General features: G+C 37.8%; 1 protein-coding gene across 1 annotated transcript in view; it reads right to left on the reverse strand.

Annotated features, from left to right (window-relative positions):
* disp3 (dispatched RND transporter family member 3) overlaps positions 1–18,867 on the reverse strand; it is a 42,614-nt gene extending 23,747 nt beyond the window's left edge. The window contains exon 1 of the mRNA XM_058390039.1: positions 18,473–18,867. The gene's annotated coding sequence lies outside the window, so the exon portion shown is untranslated. The remainder of the gene's footprint in view (positions 1–18,472) is intronic.
* Between the last annotated feature and the right edge of the window lie 1,170 nt (positions 18,868–20,037).

Consider the following 20,037-nt stretch of genomic DNA (forward strand, 5'->3'; position numbering starts at 1 on the left):
TGTTTCCTTCCAACAGGGTTGAGTGTTTTAGCATAGAATGATCAAATACACAAAATATGGTTAATGGGCATCCACATAATGAGGTACATGAATAATTTACTTACCTTTTTTAAGAAAATAATAATAATATTTTACTAAAGTACTTACTTTTACTACTTTATTCAAAATGAATGTCATTTTACTAAAATAAAAAAAAAGAAATTTAATTTAGAACCGAGATTAACATTATTGTCAGAAAATTAAGAACTTATTTCATAGAAATGTACGTGTCCGGGTTACAGGGTTGAATAAAAATAACTTTCCAAGTCGAAAGGATGTTTCAAGCGTGAGATTTCAAGTAGATTCCCAAATTAAGATTAGTGAAATATTTTAATTCCAATGTAAACTCTAAGTACAGTGAGCTAGGATTGGTAAAATATTGTTATATGATTGTTTTAAGACATTACTATGAAATATACTGTCCATATTTTGTATGTTAAAATTTGTATAAAATTTATACAATTGACAATACAATAATTTTAATAAAGTCACCTTGGATTTCTTCCAGGGTTTGCTGTAGTATGAATCCATTCACGGTATAAAAAAAAAAAGACTGTGCTCAAAAACTAAGCTCCACACCGGCACCAATCAGCTTAATGTGTCTAGACTTTCTGAAGGAGACTGTGCTTTTAAAAGAGGCATTTGTTTGTCTATAAACACCTCAGGAGGTGCAATGCAGCATCTGTCTGCGCCATGGACTCGCAGTTTAACATCTGGTGGAGGCTCTCGTTACTATAGAGGATAAATTCTTTACTGCACAGGATGCTGTCGATATCAACAGACAAACACATGTAGGGTTGGACAAACAAACCTTGAGTCCAAATGGATGGGGTGTAAAGAGTCATCCAGCCACCTGCTATAGGATTGTGAATGCTGTTCAGTTAAAAGCTGCACTGAAGATCCATATTCGTAAGAACTATAGAAAAATATACAGTTATTGGTTTAGGAAATTTCAATCAGAACCTTTCAATTAATGTTCATTAGTTTGAGCTGATTTATCAAATCAACAATAGAAGCACAGAAAAAACAAAAATTTATCACTGGCGATGAAATACAGCTCTCAAAAATGCATCTACAAATGCGGATGATTTACAACAAATGTCAAACATCATTCTGCATTAATTGCATTCATTAATAAATTTAAATCATAAAATTATGAAGTGGGTCGATTTGACCCAAACACCATAGTAAGTTTAAGGAATAGGTTGTTATTTTTAGGGAAATACACTATTTAAAATGACTAATGTACAAAGTCTTATGTATGTTATGTATGTTTCTGCTCTTATGTTCAGCAATAAGTTTAAAACTCTAAAATTATTTCTACAGAAAATATGAAAATAAAATTACGACTGTGTATCTCTTATTATCTTATAATAATAATAATAATAATAATAATAATAATAATAATAATAATAAAGAAAGAAAGTAGAGAGAGAGAGAGAGAGAGGAAGGAAGGAAGGAAGGAAGGAAGGAAGGAAGGAAAAACAGAAGAAAGAAAGAGAGAGAGAGAGAGAGGAAGGAAGATAAAACAGAAAGAAAGAAAGAAAGAAAGAAAGAAAGAAAGAAAGAAAGAAAAAAAGAAAGAAAGAAAGAAAGAAAGAAAGAAAGAAAGAAAGAAAGAAAGTAGAAAGGGAGAGAGAGAAAGAGAGGAAGGAAGGAAGGAAAAACAGAAGAAAGAAAGAGAGAGAGAGAGAGAGAGAGAGAGAAAGAAAGAAAGAAAGAAAGAAAGAAAGAAAGAAAGAAAGAAAGAAAGAAAGAAAGAAAGAAAGAAAGAAAGAAAGAAAGTAGAAAGAGAGAGAGAGAAAGAGAGGAAGGAAGGAAGGAAGGAAGGAAGGAAAAACAGAAGAAAGAAAGAGAGAGAGAGAGAGAGAGAGAGAGAGAGGAAGGAAGATAAAACAGAAAGAAAGAAAGAAAGAAAGAAAGAAAGAAAGAAAGAAAGTAGAAAAGGAGAGAGAGAAAGAGAGGAAGGAAGGAAGGAAGGAAGGAAGGAAAAACAGAAGAAAGAAAGAGAGAGAGAGAGAGAGGAAGGAAGATAAAACAGAAAGAAAGAAAGAAAGAAAGAAAGAAAGAAAGAAAGAAAGAAAGAGAGAGATAGAAAGATAGGAAGGAAGATAAAACAGAAAGAAAGAAAGAAAGAAAGTAGAAAGGGAGAGAGAGAAAGAGAGGAAGGAAGGAAGGAAGGAAGGAAGGAAGGAAAAACAGAAGAAAGAAAGAGAGAGAGAGAGAGAGAGAGAGAGAGAAAGAAAGAAAGAAAGAAAGAAAGAAAGAAAGAAGCAATCAATTCCTTTATTGCCGTCTCTGAAATGAATCTAATGAACGAACACAACTGCAGCGATTCTTGGCCAGATATGTAATATAATCAGCATATTAATGATATTCTGCCCGCTGTTCCTCCACCACTGTTGGCCCCAGTGCATGAAACAAGCTCCGGCTCCAGATGGCAGATTCAGTTCGGATTTGAGGAAACTGAAGTCCCAGCTTTTGGCTCAGATCTACCTGTTTCCACTGCAGGCCAGAACAATGTGACAGAACAGAGTTGCAAAGCGAAATGATTCAAGACGAATCAAGGACAAAGACTGCGACAGGAGGAGGAGAGAGAAGAATACAGGGGCGATGGAAGTGAGATGGTTGCTATGGTTACTTCAGAAACAGGCCACACCCTTATTAACAGTATTATTTGAGAATCAGCCCAATGCTGCATATCAACAACACGTCGATGTGATCGATACTTTGCTAAATCATACCTTAGGACATGGTAGCTTGCTCGACAGCTATACGGAAAATAGCTCTATCTTATATTTTATGCATTTAATACAAGAAAGATTTAAGTTTATCACCTATGTCTATACTCCAAAAACATACAGTACGTGAAGTTAGCATTTCCATGCAGGAATTATTCCACAATGTTAAACAGTTTCACCCCTTCCGAATCCTACGTTTCTTCCTCTTGTTGTTTCGGGGAGATTTTCCTCTTCATCTCACCTCTGGTGTGGGATGTAAATCTTTTTGTAAATGTAACTGAATTGATTATTAGCAGCTAGTTGCCTAGCTATTGCTGATGTTCTGCTGACTTTTACAGCAAGGTCAAGGTAACATGACATGATTCAGGTCAATATTAGTTTGGGTTGTCCAGTTTGAAATCTTTTTTTTGTTGTTGTTGTTGTTGTTGTTGTTTCTCCCTCCAGAGTTAAAGATCAAAGGTTTTATTCCTGAGGCAGTTCATGGTGTGAGGATAGAACTACCATGCAATATTTATAGAGCTCTGGTCAAGGCTGAACTTGACTTGAAGGTGTTTGTGCTTTTCTTTCTTTCTTTCTTTCTTTCTTTCTTTCTTTCTTTCTTTCTTTCTTTCTTTCTTTCTTTCTTTTTTTTTATAAGAAATTTGTTTGGATGTTTTAACTTTTATACCCCAACTAGCCAGCACTCCATTAAGTAAGAAATTAAACACCTGGTCCCTTTTATATTATAGCGACATAAAGATAATGAATGACTTTCTGATAACAGCATGCCCAGAGAGTTTCATACTCTTTCATTTGCCAACAATTACATTTTTGATTTATTGAAGAACGACACATTTATTCAATTTTCTGTTTGACGTCGTGAAACATCCACAGACCTTCTATCACTTGCATTATGGCAGCTGTAAAAAGCTTTTAGGATGTAATACGGCAAAAATAATTGCAGCTTGTGTTTTTAGGACATCTGCATAATGCTGTGTGTTACTTTGAAAGTGCAAACTGTTCCTCTTTTCTAAAGACATTATCCTATTTTGTTTCCTAGAGACTCGTTCTATAAATGTTTATTGACATTTGTGGACAGAAATCTTCACCATCTCCATTGATCCATCCATCCATCCATCCATCCATATGCAGTGGCGCTTCTCCTGCACAAGGGCGGACACACACACACACACCCTGGAGGGTGCCAACCATTCGCAGGGCACAATCACACACTTACAGACAATTTAGACTGCCAATCAGTCTTCAACACATGTCTTTGGACTGCAGGAGGAAACCGGAGAACCCAGAGGAAACCACTGGATCATGGGAAGAACATGCAAAGAACATGTTTGGAAGAACTCCGAACGCAGGGCGAAGACGGGAATCCCAGAGATACCAGGCAAATGTTCTCGCCGCTATGCCACCTTGCATTAAAAATCTGATTATTTATTAGGAATCATGTGGAGCATCGGCCACGCGAGTCCCTCGGAATGAGCTGTTACTATGGAAACAATAACGTATTAGAAGGGATTAATATCAATTTGCAATTAGATTGGAACTACTGTCAGAGCGGGGAAGTCAATAGAGAAAGTATCCACTAATCCTTCAATGTGACAAGTAAAGAATTTCTAATCAACTTATGTTCAATGGCTGTCACATTTACAATTATTCATCGGTCCGACACGTCTGACTTACAGCTGAGGCTGTTTAGAGCAAGCTTCCATTCACTTCCATTGCTGAAAGATGGACATATAATTATAGAAATACTGTCATTATCAACATTTCCCCAAGTAAAGGTGCTGCGTCTGGGCAGATTTACAGAGCCTCGAGTTTCAGATGAGTGCAATCCTGAAGGAACCTTGTGATGTGAGCTATCTGTATAAACACTACACTGCTGTGCCGGAGATATTTCAGAAGATTTTAGGCTTTGACTGACAGCAGGGGTCTGAGCTGTTATCAGGCGTGATGGCGTGTTTTGTTCTGCTCGCTGGTGAGATTTGGTCTCCGGTGGCATTTTATTTGGCCCAGGCAAAAGCAACACACTCTCTCAGCATGTCACAGAAGCGACTAGAAACTCAATATGCATGCCTGAGTGACAGGTTAGAACAATGCGGAGGAAGATCGCTCAGATTTTGGAGGGGTTGGATGCATAATAACGATGTCTAAGGGAGAAAAAGAAACAGTGGCGTGTCTGTTGACGTGTAGCTTCGCTAGGAAAAAAAAAATCTACATTTCATATGTGATCATGTGTGGAATAAGTTGCAAATGTGAAAAATGTGCATCAGTCGAATGCATTTGTATATGCATGAGACCATGAAAACACATAAATCATATTTTGAACATGAAAAAAATCATGTGATTTTTCATACACTACGGTGTGATCATACACTACGGTGGGCGAAAAGTGCAAAGGAATAATAAATAAATAAAAATTAAGAAATAAAAAAATATATATAATATATTGGAAAACAAATCCAAAAACAAAATTAAAAAATACAAATCCAAAAATACAATAACAAATCCGAAAACAAAACAACAATTCAGACAAACCGGAAAAGGTAGGAAAAGTTCACGAGTGGAGTTTTTACCACTGATTGGACGAGACATCGGTCATTCAGGATCTACAGCGAGTCCAGCAGTAGCTGCAGCAGTAGAAACTGGATTGGTGAGCGTATGAACACAGCTCTGCTCTTATAGCGCTCCTTACATTCTTTAATCTGGAATAGTCCTCAAAATATACCTGCCTTCTGTAGGTGTGTTTTTAGAGATCTTTACGCCATGATACACCATGATCAGTATATCCAAAATCACGCCATATGAACGTCCTTCTCTTGAACGAATTCCATTTCCTTATAAATATAAATATATGTTTGTCATTTTCGAAATAATCGAAATAATGGTTTAAAGTGAATGCAGAACTCCACACACAAGTTAGATACACAATTTCATACTTCTTGTATATCTTGAGTGACAGATGTCTCGTCCAATCAGCAGTAAGGATTCCATTCGCAAACCTTACTGAACTTTTCCGTTTTGTCTGAATTGTCCTTGTGTTTTCTGATTTGTTATTTTGTTTTCAGGCTTTCTTTTTTATTTTTATTTTTTTGGGGTTGGGGGACGATTGTTATTTAGTTTTCTGATTTGTCGTTTTGTTTTGTTTGTATTCGGGTTTGTTGTTTTGTTATCGCACTTCTTGGCCACCGTAATATACAGTATTTTTCACCAAAGTTTCATTTTTCATGTAATTCATTTATTTAGATGTTTTTTTTTTTTTTTTGTTTTCAGTGCATAATTCAGGTGACCGTGAAAAAATTGAGCAACATATAACATGTTGTTTAGGAAAGCGTGGTGCGAAAATCAAAACACAGTACGGCTAGAGGAACGAGTCTGGCCAATCGGAATGCCCCATTCATTTAATCACGGTTGTGATTGGCTGCTGGCTATGTGTGCAGTTGGGCAAAGGAAAACAGAATTCTCCTGCACCCCAGTTCTTCACGTGTCACTGTCCCGAGTGTTTCCTTTTGTTCTGTGTACGATGTATTTTTACGTTTTTTCTGCAAGCCCTATTATGTCGCCCAAACACTCTGCACCTTCCAAGGCTTCTGGCAAGGAACATACATACATACAGTACTCACTATAAATGTGATATTTCTATGAATTTACACAAAATTCATCTCGCTATATGCTTGCAAATGTTTTCTGTGTGTTTAAAGAGTATGGGAGGGTAATTTACGGCTTAAACAATAAAAAAAAAAAGCATTTGGGGGCGGCGTCTTTGTATCGCGGATTTTCGTTTATCGCGGGTGGGTTTGGAACGTAACCCCCGCGATAAACGGGGGATTACTGTATATCAATACTTTTTTAGAAGGAAAAAAATCACAATGTCACTGAAATCATACAAAACAAAACCTGTAAAAAATCAGTCAAAAGTTTGCCGTGTTTAAACTTCTGGTGCCACAAAAAATTTGAACAATTCTCAGCCATTCTTCTTGAAGTGTTTTTGAACACTTTTGTTTGTGGGGAGTACATTTTTTGACTGGATTGTCATAAATGATTAAATAAAAGAAATTCTCGGTCGTGAGCTGTGCTGAAAGCACAATTGAAAAAATTCACTGCTTGTCCTTCATGGCCAAACATCTTCAGCTGAATCTATTCATGCTTTTTATCCTTTGTTGCTTGCAGAAATGTTCAGCTTTTTTTTTTTTTTTTTCAAAAACCTCAGTGCTGTCGCTACATCAGCCTGTTAGCAATAGGCTTTGAAATGTGAATCTGTGAATGCAGGAATGTGCGTTTGATGTATTTCTGTAGCCTTTTTTTTTTCATGTATCATCTACAGTAAACACGTTCGAGTACAGCATTCGTTTTCGGCTAGATATCAGCCGTGCCGGAACATTCGGAGGGGATTGATGACCTGTGTATTATGTTATTATCTTTATTACATAAGTGATATTATGTAATAGTCAGTGCAGGCTCAATCACCATGTTCAGTTTGCTGTATACAGTAGAATGAGTTTGTAATGCTGTAGTATTCCTAAGTGGCTGTGTGTGTGTTCAGTTCAGTCTTAGTTTTGAATCGCTTGGATTTCTGTCAGCTTCTATAAAGCCTTGATATTATTCTCTGGTGGCGCGAACACAAGAGACAGCATACATTAGAGTCAAGATCGCAAAATTTGCCCTTGTGTTCTTTGTGGAAGGGATGTCGTAACACATTCCTGAGCTCATGTATGGGGAAGAGGGCTGATAGCGCTTGTGCAAGCTCCGTGTGTGTGATTCTGATCTCAGGAATGGCATGAACAGCATTAAAAAACATGCGGTTGGTCGGGTTGGATCTTGGAGGAAGCGTTCAATGTGGTAGCTTAGTTTAAGGCGTTGGACTACTGATTTGAAGGTCATGAGTTCAAATGCCACGTTCACCAATCTGCCACTTCTGGTCCCTAACCCTCAATTACTCAGCTGTATAAAATGAGATAAATTGTAAGTCATAAAAAGCATTACACTGCATGTCTTACCGTGTGTAATTGTATATGTAACCAATAAAATTTGAATTTAGTGCTTTAACTTCTAAGACAAGACTAATATAAAGCCATTATAAACCCATTTTGATCAACCTAAGCAATTAATAAGCGCAGTGGAGGGCTGTCAGGGCCAGCAAGGCCTTCTCAGTGATCTGAATCACTGACTTGCATTTTAATATATTTTTCCATGAATGTGTATTAAACTATCCCCAACAGTCTATTCTCTACATTTTACAGCTTTTCTCTTGGTTGCGCTGCTTCCAGTAGTGTATATTTATGATAAAAGTATTTATCCAATCATATTTCAGCCAGTGGCTGACATCATGGGTTGCCAGGGTAAAAGAAATCTGCCTTAAGGCCTTCAGAATCAATAGTGCAGGCGCCCGTAGCTTAAAATAAGTGGCAATGAAATTGTTACCTTAACCAATCAGATTTCGAGTCGGCGTCACTGGGGCCATCTAACAGGCGTACGATTACGTCAGCAATTTCCCGTCCTTTGACTGGATAATTGGAGTAGTCAGAGGCAGCGAATCAAACTAAATAAAATATATATATTTTAACTCACAATGGCTGACAGAGGAGAAGAAATCGATTTGGTCACAGACATCTTTACAAATGCATTTTCAAGGCAGACTGTAATAAAATTGACTATTCCTTGTGAGGTGTGAAATACTGTAGCCTAATTTCTTTTTTACTTTGCTATGTAACGGTTGATTAGTATCTATTGCCATGGCGCCATAATGATGGTATAGAGGTGGATTAATTCAGGAAGGACACCAGTGAAGGCCTAGGTGTGAAACGCACGGCCCGCCGATGAATAAACGCATAGTGAAGTAAAATTATGATTAACAATATAGTTTTCCCTCAGCTGATCCTCCTCATTATTTAGTCCTTACTTTTTACAAATGACATGACTTTTACAAAAGCTCTGAGGAATGTCATGAGACATAATAACTGTGTGATCAAAGCAAAAGTTTTGTACGCATGAGGACAAAAAACCCCTGTGTTTACGTCTCGGCTGTCAGTCATGCTGCAGACGGAAGCGTATATTTACGGCTCAAAAAAGCAAACATGACAGATTCAATTGCACAAAGGCAGTGGCACCTGAATCTGTTGTTGTAGGAGGAGAAATAATATGTCTATAAATCTGTTTCTTTTGAAAGAAAAATAAATCTGGGGACTGCAAAATGGACCTTTGGATGATTGGACATAGATGCCTTTCTGATGGAAAGGTCATAAAGATATTATAACGATGATGATGATGATGATGATGATGATTTATTATTATTATTATTATTATTATTATTATTAATTGCAGTAGTAGTAGTTCAGCTTTACAGAAACATAAAGAACCAAAAAGTAGTCAAATAATAATAAATAAAAAATGTAAAAATAATAATAAAACAGAAAACAAAAACAATTCATATTAACTGTGGCAAAAAATGACAAATAATTTATTTTATTACGTTACAATCAAATACATTATTGAACACTGATTCAACAAATTTGATGTGAAATTAACATGTAAATGATAAAATAAGCTGAATAATAAAGCAATTTCATGTTTTTAGCTTTATAACTGTGGCTAAAAACATGAAGGGCTTCTTCAACGAAAAATCTGTTGACAACCATTCATGATTAAATTGTTGTTTTTATTATTTTTTTTATTTCTGTTTCTATAAAGCGATAGATTTAAGCATCAATTAGAAAGCATCATTTAGTAAACATTCGACAATGACAAAAAGCTTTTCATTGTTATAATAAAAACAGCTGTTATTATCATGAAAACCTTGAGGGTTTCTTTGCCCACTTTCTATCAAGCGCAAAGTGTTATGAAGGAACAGCAGCCGCGGGAGCCAAATTGTCAATATTCAGCAGAAATGAATTTAAAGACGAAAGCAATTTCAGGCTAGCAGTCTAGGGGAAAGAAGAGAACGGAGCGATCTTGTTCTTGGCTATTCTTTCTATCGTGTCTCATTGGGCCAATATGAACAATATCCTCAAGCTACAGCTTCTTATGCTAATTTCCTGATACAATTTTGAGGTGCACAGGAGGAAATCAACTTAATGAACAAATGCTTGTGCTTGGCCTCCTTTAATTACTGTGTATGCGACCATTAGCCTGCACAAGCACACATTCATTAGGAGCCTTGTTGCCTTTAACGTAGTGCAGGCTTTCATAACTGCCTCTGTGTTATTATATGGGGATATGTCAGGACACACTGAATTGTGAACTGAACTACCTGATGAAACATCTTTGGCTTTAAGTGTCTCAACTAGCATAAGCTCTTGTTTTATTCCTTTGGACTAAAGGGTCTGACTTTTGTGGAGGATTTTGTTCCCGGTGTAACTCAGACAATCTCAGAGGGTTTCTAAAAAGCATGAGCTTTTGAATTTTGTTGGTTATAAATGAAAAACTAGGATGAAAGAACTAGCTTTTCACCTGAGACCAAAAAATGGAATTTCTTTGGATGGGTTCATGTTCAGCATTTATTTTCTTTGTCATGTGACACTCCAGAGTGGTGTTTTTAAGTATTTCTGTTTTCTGTTTTCCTACTAGAGGCAATATATTCTTAGAAAAGTTTTTAAAAAAACCCCCAAATGATTCGTTTTTTCCACACAAGTGTTTGTATTCTTAAAGTAAATGTTGGTATCAAACCCATTTCTGCTCTCTGAAATGCCCCAAGTGCTTGTTCATACAGTAAGTGCTTCTAAATTTTGAAGCCTAAACTAAAAGTCTGTGTAAGGTTATCCAACAGAGGGGAATATACACGCCTCACACTAAAAGCCAACAGACTCATTTATATCAGACTTGTGACTGGCCATAAAATCATTCATTCGTTTTTAATGATTGTCCCATATGTCATTTTCCGTTCCTCCAGCGGAATGGAGCGCCAGTGTTCTGGTAAAAAGAGTTGAACTTTTCATTTTTGCATATGGCAACTCTACATAATTTGCAAATGTGCTTGAAGGAAAATAAGCAAGAAGTCGATTTACTCTTACCCCCAAAAGTGCTTTGTTCCTCTTGTGCTTATTCACAGATTTACAAGTTAGTTCTTGTTGCAACAGGTTTTGATACTGGAGACTCCTTCCTAAAATGCTAAATAAACATCCTTCCAGAAAACATGGCCATATCAACAATGGACTACTTTTTCCCGTTTTTTTGTAAACAGTATCTCTGGTAGCAACGTTTACATTCAGCAACATGTAGTGTTTATCTTTAAATAAAGTCCCAGTTTTGGGCAAATAGCATGAATGTTCATTTCTATTAAAAGCAATGAGCTCCAAGAAGGAGCCATGGTGTACAGAACAGCTTTGGGATATTGTTAGGAATGACATGGAACATTCTTTTTGCAGAACATTTAGCAGAATGGTTGCCTAGCAACACACAGACGCAGAACGTGGCATAATTATAAATGCTTTATACTCGGTTATCATCCAGTCCGGTCAGCGTTATTGCGGCTTTCAGCTTGATATCAACTGCTGTTTTTGAAAGAGGAAAAGTTTCATCATGTGTCCCGGGTGCCACATTTGAGCATGTAACAGATCATGGGTATAGAATATTATTGGATGTTACCAAGCTGAAAAATAAATATGTAATATAAATGTTTCTCCCCCTCACCCCAGACACTGGTATTATTTGCATAACAAATACAAAATGCAGCTCTTCAACAACTTTTTAGCATGTCTCCATCGTCCTCCTCATCTCAGATGTAATGAGGTCACAACTGTTTCTTTAAAGAGTCATTTACGACATCTCCGAACGCAACTCAGCCAATCAGAATCAAGAACCAGGGCTATATATATTTTTTTTTATCCCGGTTATTTTCTTACCTTCAGAATCGTTTATATTTGATGAAGCATTCAGTCTGACACCTTTCTCCGGCTTGCAAAAAAAGAGCTTTGTAACTGTTCTTAAATTTATGATGAATGTTGTTGAGGATCGTTTTCAGGAGCTCCTGCAGACACCAGGTGTAAAATAATGCCATTCCCATTGTAGTGGAATGAGTCAGAAGCTGAAATGCCTTCGCTTATATGCTTAATAATGCTTCGGTTATAATGTAAATATAAAATAATATAAATAAAGACAATAATAAGTGCATGAAAATGATCAAAATAACAGGAACAGGTTTACAGTTTGTGCACTTTCCATAACATTAAATGGCAATCTTTAATAGATAAAATAGACAATAATATAGTTGATAATCTTTTTCTTCTTCTTCTTCTTCTTCTTCTTCTTCTTTCGGCTTTTCCCTTCAGGTGTTGCCACAACGAATCATCTCTCTTCACCTATCCCTATCTTCTGCATCCTCAACACTTGCACCCACTAGCTTCATATTCTCCTTTATTACATCCGTAAATAATGTAATGGATAATATTGGATAAATAACCGAATTTATTGAAGGTCAAATTATTTCTATTAATATGTTATTCCTTACATATTTGTTTAGTTCAGTCTTGTATTTTCTACTTATGTTGTATACACACACACACACACACACACACACACACACACACTGGCTCTGGAGGGACATAAGTTTCTTCCTTTCAATCTATTTATAAGGATGAGATGGCTGCTGCAGAATCCGAAGCAACAGATGGCTAATTTAAATACGGATGCATTTTTGTTTTATAAAAAACAAACAAAAATAACAACATAATGATTCCTTTAAAAAACAGAGATGGAAGTAGTCGATTAATACTCAGGTGAACACCTTCCTTCGGCGCTCCTTGCTGTTTAACTTTAATATGTTTCCCGAAACACCTCCATAATGTCAGACACTCGAACCTTTTTTAAAGGATTCTGTGTGCCTGAGTGTGAAACTGTGTGCAATGTATTGCATGTCAGTGCAGCACCATGGAGGCACCGTAGCCTTCCCATCAGACGGATGCTAAAAATAGATAAATCCCTCCTCTCCTCTCTTCCTCTCTTCCTCTCTCTCTCCTTCACCCCCCCCCTTTCTTTTTTCCGTCCTTCACGGCTAATATGGATCATGTCCTTCTTGCTTTTTTTTGGTACTCTTCTCTCAATTAGTATTCTTTTTGGTGTAAAATTCATTGTTTTAATCTTTTAACTCACCCTGCTTCTTTCACAAGCGATGAAGCTCCAGATTCGTGACTAAAATTAGATCCGTCAGTGCTTAACATTTCAATTAGCAAGGCAGGAGTAATTAAGGAATTTGTTTTGAGTACTAACTGTACACAACAACAACAACAACAGAAAAAAAAACAACCCACATTACTTAATGCCGTTGTTTATCGTGAACCTAAGCTCCGCCCTCACAGCTCTGAAAGCGTGGATTGGCAAATGGAAATAAGTCAGAGGTCTCAAAATGTCGTTTGGGGGAACCTTGTTTTTACCTGTCGCGTGTTTCATTAAGCATGCTGATGTCAGATAGATTTAGACATGGATTCTAATTACACTGAGTAACACACTGGCTGATGCGTTCAAGATATAAAACAAATAAATATAAAAATTTTTAAAAATGTGATAATTTACTTGCTGTATATTAGCATTAAAGCAGCAATGTTCATGTGAGACCAAGCTACCTGAGGGGAACAATGTGTAACTGGGGATGATTTAACATATTTTTCTTTCCTTTTAACCACATATGTAGCAAAAAATTCGAATTTAAATTCAAATAATTCAAATTCTAATTCAAATCATTTGAATTCAAATTCACATAGACATCGATACATCGTATAACACAGTAATTCTTTTTCACTGTACACTTCATAAAAAAATAAAATCAATAAGAATGAAAATAAAAAAGAATAGAAATGCACAAAAAAGTATATACGAAGGATAGAATTGTAATAAAATTATAATAGAAATAGAAATAGAATTAATGTGCGAATGGGACCACACACACACACAAACTAATATATACAGACATGACATGCGACACAAAATTATACTAAATCATGTTGTTAATTAAAAATTAAGGATGTTATTAATTTAATATTGCACAATTCACATAGCTTTTTTTTCTTACAATTTTTTTTGTTTTACACAATATAGCCAATAAGAATGTGGACACCTGAACTTCACACCAATTTTCTGTCCATTTCAAAACCATTTTACACAGAGTGTGGCTGTGGGGATTTGTGGTCATTCAGCCACAAAAGCATTAGTAACATCAGGCACTGATGTTTGTCTAGACTGCCAGTTCATCCCAAAGGAGTTCAGTGGGGTTGAGTCAGAGTCAGGGCTCAGTACAGGACACTCGAGTTCTTCCACTCCAACCTTAACACATTATGTCTTCCTGGAGCTCTGTGCTATTTGCCCAGGGGCATTGTCATGCTGGACCAGGTTTAGGACTCTTAGTTCCAGTCTAGGGAAATCATAAATATACAGCATACAAAGACATTTGTGTGTTTTCCATTTGTGTGGCAACGGTTTTGGGGAGGAAATGCATATGGGTGTGATGGTCAGTTTGTGGGTGTCCACAAACTTCTGGCAATGTAGTGTATCTCTGAAAGCAGGGATACAGTGAAATATAATCACCTATGAATTTGGTACATGTTAGTTTAGGAAATGATTAGTTTTGGAAATTTCTTGGAAACATAGAAGGCATTGACAAATAAGGAATAAAATTAAATAAGGAAAAATAACAGATAAAATAGAAAAATAATTAACACCCCAAACTTGATTACTTCACAAAAATGTACAATTAAAACATTTCATCATACATCATGTTTCACATAAAGATGCACACTGTAGAATGTTGTGGAACGACTGCAAAACAAGTTCCTGTTATCAGCAGCTGTAAACATTCATTCAGACTCTTCTCAGCTTCTATATTTCTCTCTCACAAGGTAATACAAGAATAAAATGCAGGTTGCCTTGCCCTGCCGTTATTATGCTGTCTAAGGGTCAAGATCAAAGCTGTTGAGAGCAAATGGCACCGAGTCAAAAGAAGCCCTACTCAGTTCAATACTGTTATATGTGCATAGCACTTTCGACAATAGATTCTGTCACAAAGCAGCTTTAGATATCTGGATGTAGATTTTGATTTCAAGAGACAACGGTGGCTAGACAAAATTTCCTGAGACATGACAAAGGCTGTGTTTACACTTGGCATTGATATGCGACCTGAATCTGGATGTTGTCCACATACACTTCGAAAAGACAAGTGTAAACACGTTTATGATCTGAATGTTATCCATGTCCTGGTTTGGAGGTAGTCAAGGACGATTGAATCTTAGTATCATTTAAGTGCAATCCAGCCGCCATGTCTGCATTCACATGTTCGACATCACACGAAACCCCGCCCACTATCATTACTCCCCCTCCTCTCTCCCCAGAATTTCCGCACATAGCTGTGATTGCGCGATACAATCGAGGATGGAGTAGATCGCAAATATAATGAAAAGTTTGCTTTCACAGCTGGCAACGATCCCGGACCCATAAGTATCTTTTAACTGTTTCCATTGCGCCAGCTATCCACATAAGTATCCACCTCCTCGTCCTTCTCCCTTTACGAGATTTGTAAAATCTTGCACGACTGAAAATGTTTTCTACAAGAAAACCAACCACTTCAGGTGGACTTTGCGGAGCCATTTTTCATCTGCAGACATTAAATATAAATATTTCGCGGGAAAGAGAAAGTTGCAATCAGATATCTAGATACAGAAGCCGCGTAATGTTGCCAAGTGTAAATGCATCGTGGCCTGATTGGCTAATGATCTGATCTGCTTGATCAGATCACGGTGACTGTATTTTAATGTCAAGTGTAAACGTAGCCACAGACACCTTGAGAGGAACTTTTTCTTGATGATGGAGGGATTACAGATCATTACAGTATACAGGTATAATTGTAAAGGCAAACAGACTAATTGTGTTGAAAGGATGTTCAGTATGAGCAGATTGTGATTTATTAACTTAGATTCTTCTCATCCTCCTTTTAAAATTACAACAGCTAAAACAAATGATTTCTATCTGCAGCATCCCACAACATGTTTGGAAATACAGTGCTTGGCCACCTTTCTTACTATTCTGTCCAAGTCAGATCAGTGCTTGGACCCCTTTCTTACTGTACTGCCCAAGTCAGATTAGTGCTTGGTCCCTCTCTTGTTATGTATACTGTCAAGTTAGATCAGTGTTTACTCCATCTATAACCATTCTGCCCTAGTCAGATAAGTGATTGCCCCCATCTCTAACTGTTCTGCCCAGGTCAGATCAGTGCTTGGAAACCTCTCTAACTGTGATGTCCAGGTCCATTCAGTGTTTGGCCTCCTCTCTAACTGTGATGTCCAGGTCAGATCAGTGCTTAGCCCCCTCTCTTACTGTTCTGTTGAGGTCAGATCAGTGCTTGGCCCCCTCTCAACCTGTGATGTCCAGGTCAGATCAGTGCTTGGCCCCCTCTCTAATTGTTCTTCCCAGTTCAGATCAGTGTTTGGCCCCCTCTCTAACTGTGATGTCCAGGTCAGATCAGTGCTCGGTCCCCTCTTTTACTGTTCTGTTGAGGTCAGATCAGTGCTTGGCCCCTCTCTACCTCTGATGTCCAGGTCAGATCAGTGCTTGGCCCCTCTCTACCTCTGATGTCCAGGTAAGATCAGTGCTTGGCCCCCTCTCTAACTGTGATGTCCAGGTCAGATCAGTGCTTGCCCCCTTCTCTTACTGTTCTGCCCAGGTGAGATCAGTGCTTGGCCCCCTCTCTAACTGTGATGTCCAGGTCAGATCAGTGCTTGCCCCCATCTCTTACTGTTCTGCCCAGGTGAGATCAGTGCTTGACCCCCTCTCTAACTGTTCTGCCCAGGTCAGATCAGTGCTCCCCCCCTTACTGTTCTGCCCAGGTCAGATCAGTGCTTGACCCCCTCTCTTACTGTTCTGCCCAGGTCAGATCAGTTCTTGCCCCCCTCTCTAACTGTTCTGCCCAAGTCAGATCAGTTCTTGCCCCCCTCTCTTACTGTTCTGCCCATGAGATATCAGTGCTTGATTAAGATCAGTGCTTGGCCCCTCTCTAACAGTGATGTCCAGGTCAGATCAGTGCCTTTCCTCGATCATACTGTTCTATCCAAGATAGATCAATGCTTGGGGCCCTTATTGTCTCAGAAGGACTTCACACTGTCCTCCAGTCTGTCCATTTCTCTTATATCCCCTTTTCCATCACCATCTCAAAGTTCTGTTCTTTCAAGTCTCTCAGTTCAAAACAACATTTCCATCAGGCTTGACTCATTATCACCACTACACAGTCCAATCGATGGCTAGCTTGACTTTGCTGACCACATCCCATTGATTTTTTTCTGCACAACGTCAGATCAGAGTATATCTGTCAGAATATGCAGCACAACACATCGCCCAGGCTCTTCCCATCTCAAAGCATCAGAACTGTAACTCTACCTACAGACACAGTTAAACCACTGCACAGGGTAGCAGTAGGAATGTTGGCTCCCTTTGACAGGCTAATGTGATCTTTTTATGCCTGTTTACACATCACGTTAAATATTGTTCACATTTTCAATGATCTGCAAGCAACTTTTTCACCTGATTTATTTTCCACTTGTGATTTTTACACAGTTCAATTATTTTCACATTTTTTATTTTTTTGTACACGTAATTAATCTGTTTTCACATCATTATTTTTTACACTTTGACTTTTCACATGTGTAGTAAATGTGTCTTTATTTATTCACATGAATCTTTTTTACCTAATTTGTTTATTTTCACATGATTTTTTTTGACAGTTGCCTTATTTTCGTCAAATTTCTTTAAACACAATTCATTAGGTTTTTACATATAATTTTGTTTGCAATTAATACATGTAATTTTCACATGTACTTTATGTGTCTTTATTTATCCACATGGATATTTTTTTACTTGATTTGTTTATTTTTCTCCTTTTTTGCAATTGAATTCTTTTCATCTGATTTCCTTAAACACAGTTTATATATTTTATATTATTTTCCACATTTAGCACAAGTTATTTACATGATGTCACATGCAATTTGGTTCTCCTGCTGTATCAGGGCATAGCATGTTGATACGCATGTTCAGATTTATGTATCATATATTGTGGGGACGGGACAGGACATACAGGTGGGCTTCTAGCTTGGCTTTCTCATTTCTAGGGTCTTCTTTGCCCCAGTTATTGACTCAGAGCACTTGGAGCCATTCTACCTTTCCTGTGTGGCAACCCTGTGCCAATCGATAATCTAAAAAGCTTCAAGTCTCTGGATGTTACGCCCCTCTCTTTATCTGCCTCCGTTGGCTTCATGAAGTTCTTTATACTTGCAAATTGAGTAACCACCTACCTACATGGAGCCTGTTTTCCTTCATGATAAGTATAGTCTGCTAAAGTGTAAAACTCGACTCATGTCTGGTTCTGTGATGGTAGAACAAACTGCCTGACTTATTGTGATTTGTAGATCCCTAGAGTATTTGAAATCAGATGTAAGTATTTATTTGGCTACCTGTGGATCAGGCATGCCTCTGTATGTGAGAAAAAAGAATGACAGAAACTTGTCTCCTGAGATCTCTCTCTCTCTCTCTCGCTTTTGCCCTGTGCTATGATCTGAAATAACCTTACTGATGCAAACGGGAGGTGGGTTGTTTTTCTCCTTAATTTCCTTCCGCTGCGTCCTCCAGTCAAACACCTTTTCTCTCAACTTCAATACTATGTATTCAAGACCCAAAGTTTTCTAAGAACACATGAATGAACGAGAGGAGATGAATGAGAGGAGAACTCATCTTACCTGCTGGCAGAGTTGTTCTCTTTGTAGCAATTTTCCACAAGCTCTCTCAAAATGAAAGGAATATTTTAATCTTCCTGCAGAGGGTTCAAAAGATGATCTTCACCCAATCCCAGTCCCAAATCTCACACTTTTTAAAACCCAGGAGATCTTTTTTTCCCCACTCTGGTTCTTCTTCCTTTTCCTCTCCTTTGTGTTGTGATTCCCGTCTTTCGCTCCGTCTTCGGTCGTCCAAGCAACTGCTTTGTGGCGTGTAAGAATGTGCTTCTGAAGCTCTCTCCGTGTGTGTGCTCTCTCTCTCTCTCTCTCGATCGACTCTCTCTCTCTCTCTCAGTTCCTCTTTCTGTCTCTCACTGGTTTGTTCAAGCTCCCATCCAGGCATCCAGATTACCTGCAGCTGACAGGAGGAGAGAGGAGACACATAACCACACAGTCCAAACACAGGAGGAGGATAAATCCTTTCAATCCGGTTACACACCTCTGTAAACAATCTGAATCTTTTAAATTTCATTGAAATTGGTTGAAGGTTTGTGACCAGTGTTAAGCTTTTACAAATGGATTGGGTTGGTCCCCCCTTCTTTATATAAAATGATGGTTTAGTCGAGATCAAGAGAGAGAGCGCGAGTGAAAGAGAGAGAGAGAGAGAGAGAGAGAGAAAAGGGGGGTTGGTGATAGGTGAACTGGAATAGGGCTGATTGGATATAAAAAAAAAAAATGGGACTTGTTAATCTTAATAACAAAATAGTTGGCACAGGATGGTAATTCGAGGCGTATTGTAAAATTAGGATTCTGCTGTTGAAAAAATAAATTGCAATTAGATTACGCAACACTGATACAAAATTAGGATGTAATAATCTCACAGTTTCGAATTCTAAACCCCATTACCCTGTTACTACCACACGCACACACACACACACACACACACACACCAAATCCATCATGATGCTAAATGGCAGTCTCTCGGATAAGGCTGACATTTAGATCCCTGCTGGCTTTTTCAATTAAAGAGACTGACATTATATACAAGAGGAGGACTGCAGAGGCTGTCAGGCACACACACACACACACACACACATACACACACAGATTCCCTTTTGCTCTAATACACATACTCTCAGACCGTAACACACCAAGTCCCCAACAGACTTAAACCCCTTTAATAGCCTCACTACTTAAATTTAACCTTGGCATTAAGTGAATAATTGGGTTTCTTTGGTTAAGCTGAAGGTCTGAATATAACTGCCTCTGTGGGTGGTTATATCATCGGTATGTGGCTTTTAACCTAATGCACAAACAGTAATTTGATTTTTATTCAAGTTTTATATTAGTTAATCCAGCCATCCGTGAATTTTCTCTACCACTTGTTCTACACAGGGTCACAAGGAACTTGGAACCTATCTAAAGGGCCTGAGGACACAGGGTGGGGGACACCCTGGATGGTGTGCTGATCCATTACAGGGCACATTCACACACACACTCAATTCTTTAGTCAATATTAATGGTAATGTTATTTATTCTAGTACTTCTTTTACTTTGTCCTTTGTACTACTTCCTGTAACTGTATCCCA

The sequence above is a fragment of the Hemibagrus wyckioides genome, linkage group LG05 (genome assembly GCF_019097595.1).
Source record: "Hemibagrus wyckioides isolate EC202008001 linkage group LG05, SWU_Hwy_1.0, whole genome shotgun sequence".
NCBI classification, from domain to species: Eukaryota; Metazoa; Chordata; class Actinopteri; order Siluriformes; family Bagridae; genus Hemibagrus; species Hemibagrus wyckioides.